Source organism: Ursus americanus, chromosome 18 (assembly GCF_024610735.1).
Source record: "Ursus americanus isolate L20-20 chromosome 18, mUrsAme1.1.p, whole genome shotgun sequence".
Classification (NCBI taxonomy): Eukaryota; Metazoa; Chordata; class Mammalia; order Carnivora; family Ursidae; genus Ursus; species Ursus americanus.
The window spans coordinates 8,500,837-8,516,629 of record NC_142144.1 but is presented as its reverse complement, the minus strand read 5'-3'; the positions used below and the strand labels follow the sequence as shown (position 1 = coordinate 8,516,629).

At 46.9% G+C, this 15,793-nt stretch overlaps 1 protein-coding gene across 8 annotated transcripts in view; it reads left to right on the top strand.

Moving 5' to 3' along the window:
- The first annotated feature begins 9,383 nt into the window (after positions 1-9,383).
- The window catches only part of RALGPS1 (Ral GEF with PH domain and SH3 binding motif 1), a 280,227-nt gene continuing 273,817 nt past the window's right edge, over positions 9,384-15,793 (top strand). For all 8 annotated transcript variants that reach the window (XM_045790913.2, XM_045790912.2, XM_087869364.1 and 5 more), the window contains exon 1: positions 9,384-9,603. The gene's annotated coding sequence lies outside the window, so the exon portion shown is untranslated. The remainder of the gene's footprint in view (positions 9,604-15,793) is intronic.

The window sequence follows — 15,793 nt, the reverse complement described above, 5'->3', positions numbered from 1 at the left end:
TGTTTTTGGGGGGCACCTGGGTGGCTCAGTCGGTTAAGCATCTACCTTTGGCTCAGGTCATGATCTCAGGGTCCTGGGAGTGAGCCCCACATTGGGCTTCCTGCTTTGTGGGGAATCTGCTTCTCCCTTTCCCTCTGCCCCTCCCCCCAACTCACTCTTTCTCACTCTCAAATAAATAAATAAAATGTTAAAAATTAAATTTAATTTAATTTAAAAATGTTTTGGGGAACCTGGGTGACTCAGTCGGTTGAGCGTGAGACTCTTGGTTTCGGCTCTGGTCATGATCTTATGGGTTGTGAGATGGAGCCCCGCATCTGGCTCCACACTCAGCAGGGAATCTGCTTGAAGAGTCTCTCCCTTTGCCCCTTCCCTCAATTGCACATGTGCACTCTCTGAAATAAATCAATCAATCTTTAAAAAAATGTTTTCATCTCCATTTCTTAATACTAGAACATTGAGTCACCATGTGACTGAGCCACCCGGATAAACTGAATGTTACCTGATCCACAAAACCATAGGTTGGGCTTGGGCAGCAGTAATCCATCATCAAGTAGAAATGGGATATGAGATTGGACTTAAGAATGTCCAGAAGTAAGTCGTATGAGTAGTTGACTCAAATACTCATAACACCTACTCCTACCATATTGCCTCCTCTACTTGAATCTAAACTTCAAGCCTTAATCTACACCCATGCCAATGCCTCCTGGTAATAGACTGCTAAAAATCACAGCCCCGTTCAAGACTGTCTTTGAAAAGATGGTGTAAAGGGAAATCCTCTCAGTGGCCAATGCATTTGGTTGTCCACTTTGTGCAGGCTAAGCGATGACCAGAAGTGTTCTACACAGTTTCGTGGGCAGTGGCTAATGGTTTGGTTGGATGGTCAGGAATCTGGAAAGAAAAGAACTGAAAGATGCTGAGAGAGGGCTTTGGGAAGAGTCATGTGGATAAACGTCTGAGAATGTGCACAGAGCAGGAAGGTATTTGTGCTGGTTATCTATTCCTATGTAACAAACCATCCCAAAACTTAGTGCCTTGAAACAATAACCAATTGATTTTTCTCACAATTCTCTGGATCAGCTTCATTGGGCTTCTTTTCTGAACTTCTAGGGTGCGAATAACCTGGAATCTTTCCATGATATTGTGATTTATAAGAAATATATATATTGGTCATTCAGATGACCAAGATACATTTTTCCTATGTTTTGGGTCTTCATCCATGGCTCCTGGCTCACAGCTACCAAAAGACTTGGAATTTCCTAAGCTATAAGAAAAATGGAGCATCTTTTGTTATATATTTGGTCTCTTATCTTTAGTTCCTAAAAAAATGCTTCAGAGCCATAGGGCGAAATGGGTGTTTTGTTATTCATAACAAGCTTCTTTCAACCACAACTGGTTTTATACTAATGAAATGACTTTGGGAAACCCCCTTTAAAGATGAGAACTTTCAGTCCTACCCCCTATTTCAAGAGGAGACAGAGGCTAGAGGTTGAATCAGTCGCCAGTGGCCAGTGATTTAACCAATTATACCTATGTAAAGAAGCCTCCATGAAAAACCCAAAAAGACCAAAAAAGAAGGATCAGAACATTTCCACATGCCCCTGTATTGGACCCTAAACTTCAAAAGGACAGAAGCTTATTTGTTCAGGACCTTGACCTATGTGTCTCTTCATCTGGCTATTGATTTGTATTCTCTCCCTCTTTTTTTTTTTTTTTTAGTTTTTAAAAGATTTTATTTATTTGAGAGAGAGCACGAGTAGGGAGAGAGGGAGAGGGAGAAGCGGAGTCCCCGCTGAGCAGGGAACCTGATGCGGGTCTCAATCCCAGGACTCTGGGATCATGACCTGAGCCGAAGACAGATGTTTAATGACTGAGCCACCCAGGCGCCCCTTGGTTTGTCTTCTTTACTATCCTTTGTAATAAACCAGCAATCCAGTGAGTAAACTGGTTTCCTGAGTTCTTCAAGCAGCTCTAGCAAATTAATTGAACTCAAGGAGGGTTCTTGGGAACCTCTGATTTACAGCCAGTTGGTCAGAAGCACAGGTAACACCCTGGACCTGTGATTGGTGGTTAAAGTAGGGAGCAGTCCTGTGGGACTGAGCCCTTCACCTGTGGGATCTGATCTTATCTCTGGGTAGCTGGTGTCAGAATGGAGTTGAATTGTAGGACACCCAGCTGGTGTCAGAGAATGTCTTATTGGTGTGGGGACCCTCCCCTCCCACCCACACACGATAACTGGTGATCAGAACTTCTACCTCCTTCTGTCTCCTCCTCCAGCCTTAGGAACAGGAGCCGCTTCACTCCGTCATTACGTGTTTCCTTATGGTATTAAGGTCTTTAAACCATATATGAAATGATAATCTTTGAGGAGAGACTAATTAATTAAAGATGTATGTTGTAAAACTTAGGGCAACTGTTAATATTTTTTTGAAGCATTTAAATGATTGAACATACTGTGCCAGATTGTCAGCAACTGAATACCACTCCCCTTCTGTGCTCTCCCATGTATGAAGGGTGTGCACACTTAGGGGAACTACAATTCCCAGCATTCCCTGCCAGAAGGGTTACTAGTTAGATTCTCTTTCTGTCAATGAGAAGTACAGGTAACTCTAGTTATTTGCAGTAGTGATGCCCTATAGAGTCACTGTGAACACTAGGTTAGTGAATACTAAACCATTGTACCTAGGGGGAAATATAGAGTCAGGTTCCTGCAAGTCCCTGGTCACAATATTTTTGTCAGCCAATCAATATTTAACCTTATTTTATGTGTATATCTGTTTACAGACATCTTACTTAATATATACAGTTGCCCCTAACAACACAGGAGTTAGGACTGTTGATCCCTGTGCAGTGGAAAATCCACATGTAACTTATGACTCTCCAAAAACTTAACTACTAATTGTTTACTGTTGACCTTACCAAAAACATAAACAGTCGATTAACACACATTTTATAGGTTATATATATTATATACTGTATTCTTAAAGTAAGCTAGAGAAAAGACAATGTTATTAAGAAAATCATAAAGAAGATATATCGACTGTATGGGACTGTATTTATCATTTTATTTTATTTTTATTTTTTTTTTTAAGATTTTATTTATTTATTTGACAGAGAGAGAGCCAGCGAGAGAAGAAACACAAGCAGGGGGAGTGGGAGAGGAAGAAGCAGGCCCCCAGCAGAGGAGCCTGATGTGGGGCTCGATCTCAGAACTCCGGGATCACGCCCTAAGCCAAAGGCAGACGTCCAACGACTGCGCCACCCAGGTGCCCCTGTATTTATCATTTTAAAAAATCCGTGTATAAATGGACTTGTGCAGTGCAAACGCATGTTGTACAAGGATCAACTGTATTGTTCATTTGTTAACATTGAACCCATGACCAACAGCACTATAACTCATGCCCGAACTGTTTATCTAACACATGCACTTTCTCCTTCAGGCCCATTGCAGCCTTCCTGTACTCAGGAATACTCTACAGCACTTTAGCACTATGCCCAGAGATCATTTTACACAGTGAAATCACCCACAGAAGCACAAAAATGAAAAACATGGTGCTCAATAGGCTGCAAAAAGAACACCTGTATACAGTGCGAGGGCTGCACATGCAAGTAGCGTGTCACCTTGCTTCACTTCTGCTGGGAATGTGCACATCAGGGAACGCAAATTTTTTACTGGTCTGTGAGTGACCTTGGAAGTCCTACAAGTATTTATTTTTGGATTACAAATAAATGTCAGCAATAGGCTTATTTGCAAATATGGACACCATTAATAGTGAGCATAACCGTATGTCCCTTTCAGCATGCCCACGTCTACCTATCTACTAGGGCAATTCAGGGATTTCCATGTCACTGAGAATTGACCATTGTTTTTACCAGGCTTCTATGAGCCACTCCAGTAGCTGGGGTCCTTGCTAGCATGTTAAAGAAAGTGTCCTAAGAACATGTTCCCGAGTCAATGAATTATATTTTAATTAATTAATTAATTAATTTGAGAGAGAGAGCTTGAGCACGTGTGTGCAAGAGCAAGTAGGGGGAGGGCAGAAGGAGAGAATCTTAAGTCGACTCCCTGCTGAGCACGGAGTCAGATGCAGGGCTCAAACTCACAACCTGACCCGTGAGATCATGACATGATCCGAAACCAGGGGTCAGACGTTTAACCGACTGAGCCACCCAGGTGCCCCTTGAGTCAATAAATTCTTGCTTGTCTAGTCTTGCATTCCAGCTTTCTTGAACCCCAGAGGTACTCTCCCCTGGCTTCTCTCAACCCATGCTGGCTAACTCTTGCATTCTTCAGGTATACGGTCTATTTTTTACCTTATCGGGCTTGGTGCATCCCCTAGCCAGGTTATGCTGGGATTTGACCCCAGTTACCAGCCTGGCAGGCTGGAGAGGAGGTGGGGGCACCTGCTGTCTCTGGAGAAGGGCTTCTGTAGCACCTGGTCGCAACACTGTGGTGGCTCCAGTTCTTACTGAGGCAAGGTGTTCTAGCTTGGCAAGCCCAGAGGGCCCTGGGGTGCACGTTGTGGACTCAATATCCTCAGGAACACACATCCAGATATTCCTGTCTCACATTTTAGGATCCCAGGTTTTCCCCGCTGGGGCCTTGCCCTTCATTCAGCAGACTCACCTCGGCTGAGCTAGCCAAGAACTCCAAACATCTCTGGAGCTCTAGACTCTAACAATCAGATCTTCAGCCTGCCACTCAAAGTGTCTGCTCTTCCACTGACACAGGTGATGAGGACCTCTTTGTAAGCCGCCTCCAGAGTTCCCTGGCTCTCAACCTTAGCCATTAACCACCCCTTGACAACACTCAGTCTCTCATTATCCTTCTGTAATACAATTTTGCTGTAACCAACTAACTTCCTGTCTTTCTGTAGGTATTGTTCTCTCCATATAGCTTATTTAAAAACTTTCTAAAAGTAAGCTCTAAACCTCATGTGGGGCTTGAACTCACGACCCTGAGATCAAGAGTCACATGCTCTTCTGACTGACTCAGCCAGGTACCCCTCTCCCCATATATTTTAAAATGCTGGCATCCCAACACCCACCACAGTATTCTCCTCCACAGAGATCTTTTCCCAGGTCACCAACAGTGAAATCTTTAGCATTTGAGCCATCATCTTGTTCCGAGGACTCTCTGTGTTTCTTCAGAAGGCCATCCTCTGTACGCTAGGCAGTGGGAAAGCCAGCCTAAATCGGCATCTTACCACCTATTTTTCCTGATCACTCCTGGTACTGTTGGTGTCAGTCCAGATTCACTGAGAAGTAGATGCCACACAGGATTCAGTATGTGGTGATTTTATTAGGGGAAATGGGCAGGGAGCTGAGGAAGGTTGAGAGAGCCATGAGACTATGATGCAAATCTGACCCTAAGTGAAGGAGAGAGGGAAGGAAGTGTGTGGAAGCATCCTGTACACCATGCAGTTTAAAGGAGGTTCAGTGAGGCTGTTGAAGAGTCCTTGAACCAAAGATGGTCAGCAGAGGAGTCCCACTACCACCCTGGGGCAGGCCTGCATTAGATCCCCTGCCATGGTCCATCACTGGGTGCAGCCCAAATGTACTGAGCGCAGCCCATATGTAGTGTTGCCTTAGTGCAAATGCTTTTGGGTTTCATAATGCAGCAGCTGGGCCCTTGGTCAGATAAGCTCCCAATGGTTAGAGGTCTGCAAGGAGCATTCTCATGGCCACTAGAGGATTAACTCACTTTTCCTCAGGAGAACCCTACAAGGTAGGTACTCTAAATATTACCTTCTCATACATGAGAAACCTTATGTAAGTCCACATAGCTGGGAAGTGGCAAAGCCATCATTATTTTCTAGAACTGACTGAATTGAAAACATTATTCTCAACCCCTGTTCTTCCAGTTTCCCCTTTACTGCCCACGTTGATGTCGGCTTCCTCTTTGGGGCATCTCACCATTGCCACTGCTATCTGCACCCCAACAGTGGTACTGTTTTCTAGACCCTCTCCTTTGCCTCCTGATGCCACCTGAGACACAAGCCCCCAGGATCTGGAGGAGTGCTGCATCCCAGAATCTCACTGTACCTGGGCCCTGATGGTTTCTGCACAGAAGCTGCCTCTTGGGCACTAGGACAGGATGGGTTGTGCCTCTGTGTTAGTTATATGTTCCTGCATAATGATTTTATCACAAATGTCACAGCTTAAAACACCTCACATGTATTCTCTCAAAGTTTCTGTGGGTCAGGAATCAGGCTAGCTTGGCTGGGCCCTCTGCCTCAGGGTCTCATAAGGCTGTAATCAAGGTATTGGCCAGGGCTGCAGTCTCATCCAAGGCTCGACAAGGGACGGGTGTGCTTCTGAGCTCATGTGACTGTTGGCATCATTTAGTTCCTTGCAGGTTGCCGGACTGAGGGCCCCAGTTTCTTGCTGGCTGTTGGCTGGAGGCTACTCTCAGTTCCTTGCTAAGTGGTTTTCTCAATAGGACAACTTACAACATGGCAGTTTGTGTCTTCAAGGGCAGCGGGAGAGAACTCTCCTAGCAAGATGGGTTATAACTTTATGCAATATAATCACATAGAATAATGCTTTATTCTACTGGTTAGAAGCAAGTCAGATCCTGCCTACACTCAGGGAAGGGGATCACACAGGCCAATCACATCAGGAGGTACAGGTTGTGGGGGCCGCTCTGGAGTCTGTATGTCACAGCTTCCCTGTTGACTAGCATCTCTAATGAAAACAGCTCCTTGAACTGTCCTAAAGCTTAACTCTCCATGAAGTACAAGTATACACAGAGACAGCTGGCCCAGGAGATTGCCCCTTGGTGACTTCTCCAACCCTCCTTTTCTCCTGTGGTTCAAAAGTTCCTTTCCCTCATTGAGAATGACTCAAACACATGAGATGCTGAGAGTACCCCATCAGTGCATCACACGTTGATGGAAGGCAATCCAAACTCTAGTGGATACAGCTGAGATCCTCTCCATATCCTGTTATATGGTGTTTGAGCATGGGAGTGACATGATTGATCAGACTTTATGATAACTTTGAATTTTTTAATTTTAATTTTTTAAAGATTTATGTATTTTTAGAGAGAGAGTGGGGGGGGTGCAGAGGGAGAAGGAGAGAGAGAGAATCTCAAACAGACTCTCTGCTGATCATGGATCCTGATGTGGGGCTCGATCTCATGACCCTGAGATCATGACCTGAGTTGAAAACAAGAGTTGGAAGCTCAGCCGACTAAGCCACCCAGGCACCCCTATGATAACTTTTTAAAATAGCTTTATGAAGATATAATCGATACACTATATAATTCATCCATTGAAAGTGTACAATGCAATGGCTTTTGGTATATTCACAGAGTTGTGCAACCATCCCAGCAATCAATTTTAGACATTTTCATCATCTTAAAAGAAACTCCATGTGCTTTAGCCATTACCCCCAATTCTTCCTTCCCCCCAGTGCTGGACAACCACTAATCTACTCTCTGTCTCTACAGATTTTCCTGTTCTGGACATTTCACATAAATGGAATCGTATGTGATCTGGTTTCTTTCACTCAGCATGTTGTCGTGGTTCATCCATGTTGTAGCAGATATCATTACTTCATTTCTGTTTATATTCCATTGTATGGATATGCCCCATTTTATTTATCCATTCATCAGTTGATGGACATTACGCTATTTCCACTTCTTGGATATTATGAATAATGCTGTTATGAACATTTATGTACAAGTTTTTGTAAGGATGTTTGTTTTCATTTGGGTCTATATCTGAGAATGGAATTTCTGGGTCATATTGTAACTCCAAGTTTAACCTTTTAAGGCACTGCCAGGCTGTTTTCTGAAGTGGCTGCACCACTTTACATTCTTACCAGCAGTGTATATGGGTTCCAATTTCTCTACCTCCTCACCAGCTCTTATGATTGTCCATCTTATTTGTTTTAGCCATTCTAATGGATGTCAAGTGGTATCTCATTGGAGTTTTGATCTGCATTTCCCTGATAGCGGATGATAGTGAGCAACTTTTCCACATACATGTTGTTTACAACAACTTTTTGATGTATTACAAAAGAATATGTTCACCGAAGAAAACTCGGAAGCTATAAACAAGCATAATAAAAATAATAAATGCGTTTAGCAAGCATATATTGCAAACTGTCCTAAACTTAGTGAGCTCCTCTTAGGTACCAGGCTCTCTTCCTTTAATCCTCCCAATGGCCTTTCTGATTTTCACCATACTCAGTTTTCAACAAAGAAACTGAGTCACAGAGAAATTAAGTAACTTGGTTACTTGCACACAGCTAGCTGGTGGCAGAACCAGAGTTCGGACTCAGGCAGCCTGTCTCTCCAGCTTTTACACTCAACCACAACCCTGTGCGTTTCTGAATCCAGAAGCTTTGAGCAGAACCATTGCAGCGCATTGTCTTTTTGCTCTCCTCAAGTAAAAGAAAGTATCTTCTTTGATGATGATGATGATTTTCTTCATGCAAAATGGCAGAAATTTCCCTCAGAGACCCCGGAAGACTTAGAATGGTTCAGTTTCCACAGACTTTTCTTTCTTTTTGATCGTTTCTCTTTTTTCCTCCATAAGCTTTGGGAAGCAGGAACCAAATCTTTCCATACTCTGGTGTTACTTCCAAATGAATTGGAAAATTGCCAAAATAACGTTCTCCATGTCCACGTGGCCAAGAATCAATCAGAGTAAGGGAGGATGTAGGGGCCCTACTGTGCTCCTGGACTTCCAGGGTTTCACAGACTGGACTTGGACTTGGACTGTCTTTGCAACTTCCTACCTCTGCGACTGTAATCAAAGATCTTAACCTCCCTGCCTACCTCATCGCCCGGCAGAGTAAAGGATGTGGGGGCAGGGAAAGAGAGACAGGCTCATTTCTCCGCCTTGCACTTGGCTGGTCTTGGGCAAGTCCCTTCACCTCGTGGGGCCCAATTTTGCCCAGCTGTGAAGTAAATGGGAAGGACCCCAGGCGCTCTGAGGTGTCTTCTGGCTCTGACGGGCTGTGTTCTGTGTCTACCTCCGAGATGTAAAGAATGAGCGTTAAGGTGATGTCTCTCACAAAACCATTTTTTGTTCAAAACGGTGAACCGTAGGTAGGGATTTCAAGGGGACATTGTATGAGGCCTGGTAGGCAGTGCGGGGAATAAGACGGACTGCTATTTCTAGGAAGGAGATGGGCGTGGCGGGGCGCTGAGAGGGGTGTGCGGACAGCGGAGCATCCTCACAGGCTGAGAAGGCGTCCGCAGGCTAGAGCGGAGGCCGAGGCCGGCGAGGACCGAAGCTGCAGCGGCTGCGCACTGGCGCGCCCAGCCGGCCGATTTGCGTGTCTCCGCCTCTGAGACGAGCTGGTTGGGTGGACTGCTCTGGCGCCGCGCGCGGATTGGCTGCGCGGCCCGCCGCTCAGGCCCAGGAGCGGACGGTTCCTACTGCGGCTGGGCACCGGCTCCGCTCCCGCGTCGGCCCGCGCTCCAGCTGCGCCCGGCCCGGCCCCGGCCCGGCTCGGCCCGGCCCCGGCCTCCGAGCGAAGGCGCCGCTGCCGCCTGGGCCGCTCCCAGGGCCATGAGGAGGCGGCGGCAGCCACTGCGGCCCGCGTCAAGGTGACCGGCCGGGACTGCGGCGGCGGCGGCGAGAGCGGGCGGTGAGAGGAGCGGCCCGCGGGGCGGGGCGGGGCGGGGCCCTGAGGGCCGGGCCGCAGGGAGCTGCAGGTGCGGGGGGCGGGACCCGGAGGGGCCGCTGGGCCGGGGAGGGGCATCGGGGTGGGAGGCGGGGCCGGGGGGGCAGGGGTGGTGTCGGGCGGGTTCAGGGTCGCTGGGGGCCGGGCCGGGGCCTTAAGTGGGCTGGTCTGGTGAGGGGTTGGTAGAAAAGGCAGCGGGTGTGGGGGGTGGAGGTGGGGACAGGCTGCAGGTGCAGGGGGGCGGGGCTGGTGGAGGCAGTTGGGCGGGGCAGAGGGTCTGCAGGTGTGGGGGTGGGGCCAGGTGGGACCACAGATTTGGCAGTGGGAGGGGGCTGCGAGGTGAGGCCGGAGCTGCTGGAGAGCCCGGGCCTGAGGAAACCACAGGTGCAAAGGGCGGGGCCAGGGAGACCTGCAGGGGCGGGGGGCGGGGCCCCGAGTGCTTGCAGGTCCGGAAGCGGTGCCCCAGGTGAGGAGCGGGCGGAGGGTGAGTGGTCCCTGGAGAAGGGAATGCAGCCCTCTCCGTTGTCCAGGGGGCGTTTGGGGTGGGCGCAGGACCTTTGGGCTTCCTGAAGATTCTGGAGGCTTTGAGGGTTGCTGCTGGGCCAGAGGGGCCGGACAGGCCTGCCTGTGCCTCTCCTGAGGCTGACTTGGGTCTCTGCCGTCCCGGTTATTAGACTGGTGGCTTCTCCTATGCCACGCTGTGCCTTAAGTGGGGCGCGTCGTTTTTCATGTCTCTGGGGCTTTCCCTGTTGCAGGGGGCATGCCTCGATTGGGGTCGGCGGTTGCCATTCATTGGATGATTAGAAATTTAGTTGAGAAATATTGCTTGCTGGAGTAGTGTGAAGCTTGAAGGGTCCCGGTACCAGATGCTGCTGCAGATCTTAGTAATGGCAGTCTCCAAAAGACTGACATGGCAGCCTGGTGAGGGGGAAGAACAGAAATGAGGGTTCAAAAGCTTTTGCCTCTGTGTAACCCCCGGAGAGTCTTTCACCTCTCTGAGCTTTTTGTCTTCCTTTGCAAAACGAGCATCTGAGCATCGAGCTACCTGCCTTTTGTGCCTTCCAGGGGCCTTGAGAGGATAGGATGGAAAAATGCTTACTGAGCAAATCGTGGGGTAAAGTTATGAGTCTCCTTCCTCTTTGCCCATGGGGAGGTTGGAGTCAGGGACTGGGGGTTTAAAGGAGAGGTTGGAATCAGGGTATTTCTAATTAGATCATTTTCTTATTTGAGTTTGGGAAGAGGTTTGTGGCAGAGAGTCCCCAAAAGTCTCAGATCAAGTCTCTTGGATCAAGACCTCTGAGGGAGCTGTGGCAGGGAGCAATGGCAGGTAGAAAGTGAGGAACATTTAATTGTTTCCTGACCTTTAGACCCCAACCCCATTGAGGACTCTGAGCTGGATCATGAGGCTTAGGCTTGAGCCTTATGGAATTCCTCCTCCCCATCCAAGTAGGAACTCTGATTTTGCCATATTCTAGAAGGAGGACACTAAAAAGAAGGGAATGTGAGAATTTCATTAGCTGCCTACGGGGGCAGAGAGAAGAAATCAAGCTGAGAGGGCTTCCTCCTGTCCAGAAGATGGCCAGTACCCATGTGTGTGACCTTCTGGCACAGAGTACCTCTATTCACCAGCAGTTTGACCATTCCAAACTGTCATTTCTCCTACGTGCATTGCATGGACGGAGAGAAGGCAGGAGGAGGATTCTCCTACACTGGCCTGCATTTTTCTTTACTTTAGAAGCTATGAAACTTTTGGAGGCTAACCACTACGGTGCTGGCCTCTCTCACACCACTCAGGTGTTGTGGCAGTGACCCAGTGGTGTGATGGGGATGGCATCTCAGGGATGGGTCCTTACTGGGGCCTGTGATTGTATGGCAGGCACCCAGAGGGTCTAGAAGCAACATGTGTGATGTTCCTTTCTGTCCTAGCAGAAACTGTGTAAATGGTTCTCAGGGATTGCTGCCCTCTGGATAGCCATCTGTGGGTTGAAAGGAAAGCCCAGGGGCACCTGGGTGACTCAGTCGTTAAGCATCTGCCTTCGTCTCAGGGCGTGATCCTGGCGTTCCGGGATCGAGCCCCACATCAGGCTCCTCCACTGGAAGCCTGCTTCTTCCTCTCCACTCCCCCTGCTTGTGTTCCCTCTCTCGCTGGCTGTCTCTATCTCTGTCAAATGAATAAATAAAAAATCTTAAAAAAAAAAAAAAAAGGAAAGCCCAAACCTGGTGGCACACAAAAATTAGAACATGCATTGAATAATGAGGGGATCAGCTTTTTGATTGTTATTATTGGAGTGACAATACCCGGGGTTGAGAAACAAACTTCATTAATGGAAATATTAAACCCGAGGCTTTCTGTGGTATGCCCCTAGTTTACCTTTTTATTTTTTATTTTTATTTTTTAAAGATTTATTATTTTATTTATTTATGTATTTTAGAGCAAGAGAGAGAGAGAGAGAGAGCATGCTCGTGCGAGTTGGGGGTGGGGCAGAGGGAGAGAGAGAATCTTTAGCCGACTCCATGCCAAGCATGGAGCCTGAGGTGGGGCTCAATCTCACAACCCTGGGATCATGACCTGAGCTGAAATCAAGAGTCGGAAGCTTAACCAACTAAGCCACCCAGGCCCCCCCACCCGGTCTACCTTTTTAAATGGATTTTCCTGTTCAGTATGGAGGGTGAAGGCTCTAGCTTGGAAGTCAGGTCTGTGTTGGAAGCCTTATGCACCAGTTTCTCAGCTTTGCAGAGCTTTGTTTTCCTTATTTGTGAAACAAGTATAATCATGCCCACCTTGAGAGATTATGAAGAATAAATGACACAGGATATGTGAAAGCACCTGATATATCAGGCACTCAGTGTTAGGGTCCGTTTCTCCCCTCCCTGACTGCTCATCTTTCAACACAACAGCATGAAGCATGTAGGGAGAGCAGGACTGGTAATTCTGAGGCGTTCACTTCTTATGTAACATTGATCAAATCCCTTCCCCGGACCTCCCTTTTCTAGGCCGAGTGAGAATGGTGTTATTAGACTATGAACATCAAGGGTGGTCCTTGCTCTGGCATTCTTCTCATTAGTATGCTGTCTGTATTCTCCTGAAAGGCAGGAGGGAAGAAAATAATGACCTGCCATTTAGTTCTTTAAAAAAAAAAAAAAAAAAAAAGTCTGTCTAGCACTTTGCCTAGCACAGAGTAGGTGCTCACTGAATACTTGTTGAAGGAACAGATGGAGGAGTTTAGGAAGAAGGTGTTGTCCCTGCTGCTTATATGTATGTTGTATCTCTGTCTTCAAAATTCTGTTGATTTATTTGCAAAAACATATTGCAACATTGGTGAAATAGGTGATCCTCAGCATGAAAGACAAAAGCTGTTTCACAGTCCTGTTTTACCACAGATTAAGTTCATGCAGTTTTTGTTCATCAGCATATATACTTTTTGTGGTTGCTGTTATATGTAAGCATTTGGGAGAGGCCCGGCAAAAAGTGGTGTCTTTAAATGGTGTTTTTAATCTTATTTTTTTAAGAAGTAAAAAATAAAAAAATAAAAATCACACATGGATTCTCTTTTTAAAGGCAAGTAGTTCAGAGGGGAACAAATTATAAAGGGTCTTTCTTGCCTCAAGCTGCCAGTCCTTCTTCCTGGGGGCAGCCACTATTACCATTTTCTTGTTTATTTTATATTCTTTCTCTTACCCAAAGAATAGTGTCTGTACATACTTTCTCTGAGGTCTGTTCACTTGATCTGTTTTGGAAATTGTTTCAACATTGGAAAATGTTCCAGTTGGTACATACAGTTCCTTCTTAATAAATGTTTTTGACTGATGTTGTAAGCACAGTTTTGTCCATGCCTCCCCCATGATGTTTACCCAGAAATGGTTAGCAGTCATTGTTGAGGAGAGTAGCAAGGGACATCCCTTGTTCTTTTCTGGGAAACAAATGGCTTCGGTCCCATTGAACAATAGATTACAGGCAATCCACGTATCTGGAAGCAAGGCAGACGACAGAAAGAGAAAGGAAGGGGATTTGTTTACTAGTAATTGAAAACTGATTTTCCGTTCAGCCCTTGATTCAAAGTTCAGCTATTACTTGCTGTATGACTTGGGACAATCTAGCTAATCTTTCTGAATTTCACTTTCCTTTTCTGTAAAGTAGATGATGTTAATAAAATCTGCCTTTTGGAGTTTTTGTGTGGGGGAAATGAGATCATGCATACCAAGTACTTGCTGTGATAGCAGGTTGTAGTAGATGCCCCAGAAGGGGTAGCTGCCATGTTATTAATAACCTGATGGAGACTGTCTTATTCTTTGTCAGCAGATACTTACTGGGCAGTTGAAGGTGGGCTGTGGACAATGCCCAAAGTCCTTGCCCTTGAGATGGCCACTTACTGTGCAGGGAAACAGGCACATAAGCCACTGATTGTAGAACACTATGGTGGCCCGATGTTGGGCCCAATGTTGGGGCCCGATGAGCAGTATGGGGGTCATGGAGGCAGGAAACAATGACTTCTCCTTGGGTGATTTGGGAATGGCTTCCCAGCTCAAATATCCCCCACCTTTATGAAACCTACTCTGTTCTTTAGGCACAAGTGACCACTCCTGTTTGTGTTCCCTTCACTTTCATTGTGTGCCTGCCTTGATCAGAGTATGCATTGTGTTATGGCATGCACGGCTTTATGTCTGTGGCTCTACCCCGCACAGGGAAACTCCTACTTTCTTTACTGCTGAGACTTCAGGGTAGGTTCTTTTTGGCCATTGTGATGGGTCTTCCCTCCATCATGGCTGCCGAATGTTGGCAAGCTCTTATTGATAAGCCATCCGGTCTCTGGTGAAACCCGGTCTCTGGGCTCTACTCCTTCACTCTCCAGGTATTTGAGTTCTGAGTCCGAGACAGGCGTGCGTTGTGCCATGTACGAGCTATAGGCTTTGGGTATGGCTGGTGATACTTGTCCAAAAAGTCTTGGAGATGGGAGAGGAGGAAAGAAATATTTCTCCAGGTGCTCTGGGACAAGAGGGAGAAGCAGATAAAAGGACAACTCTAAAAACGGACTGGTCATACTTGCTGAAGCCCACCTTGCCTTTCCTTGGAAGGATGACTGCTCATCCTTCCCTTGAGTGGGGTTGTGGAGGAGCAGGCTCAAGGGAGCGGAGTGGGGGTCTGTGGATTTTGACCAGGGGTAATGGACAGTTGGTTTGGTTGGGTTCTGTGAGGGGCATCCTGGGGCATTTTTAGGGCCACTTTCTTAAAAGTAGAGGAGGCTTTACTTCCTTTATATGGGCATTCACTAACTAGCCTTGCTGGGTTCCTGCTTTGGGCTAAACCCTTTGCTGGATGCTGGGCATATGAAGATGAAGGAGCTCTGTCCCTGCCTTTGAGGAGCTCATGGCTGGTGGAAGAACCACATGTAAACAGAAGGTGACCAGAAGGTGACTGACTATGACAGAAGACCTTGAAAAAAGTGGCCAAGCAGATTCATGCTCTGGAGCCAGGCAGACCCGGGTTCAAATTCTGGTTCTTCCATACACAAGGCCTTGGCCAAGTGTCTTCCTCTCTGTGAGTCTAGGTTTACTAGTTTGTTACATGGAGCTAACGGTGTTACCTAACTTAGGACTCTTGATGAAGATTCAGTGAAATGATGCAGTGGAATGTTTATCATGGTGCGTGACAGAAAGCTGATGCTTACAGACTGCTCACATGTTATCTGTGGTTCTTAGGGAGCACCGAGAAGCACCTCTTTGGCTGTTTTCTCTGGGTTCTAGTGTAGTGGTAATGGTGCTAGTGGGATGGTGAAGGTGATGGCCATGGTGTCCAAGAAACCAGCTCTGAAGTCACAAATTGCTCAAGGACTCCTAGGGACACCCCTCATAGGCCCTGTTGACCCCAGGCTACGGGTTTGTCCACAAGTGTTTCTTCCCCCTTTTTTACACGATCTCTTCTCAAAGGTAGTTTCCCACCCAGCACCATTGTGAGCATCTTTTTTGCTTTGTATCACCTGCACTGATCAGTTTCATGACTTTTCCCCAAGGGGAAGCACAAGCCAGGCTTATTTCATGTGTACTTATGGATGAGAGCAGAGGACATAAAGACCCAGAATGGCAAATCGTCCCACGGTTTTTCTACAGAGCTTTAGTTCTTTATGTTCCTTAGAGGAGATTTATCTCCTGACATCAG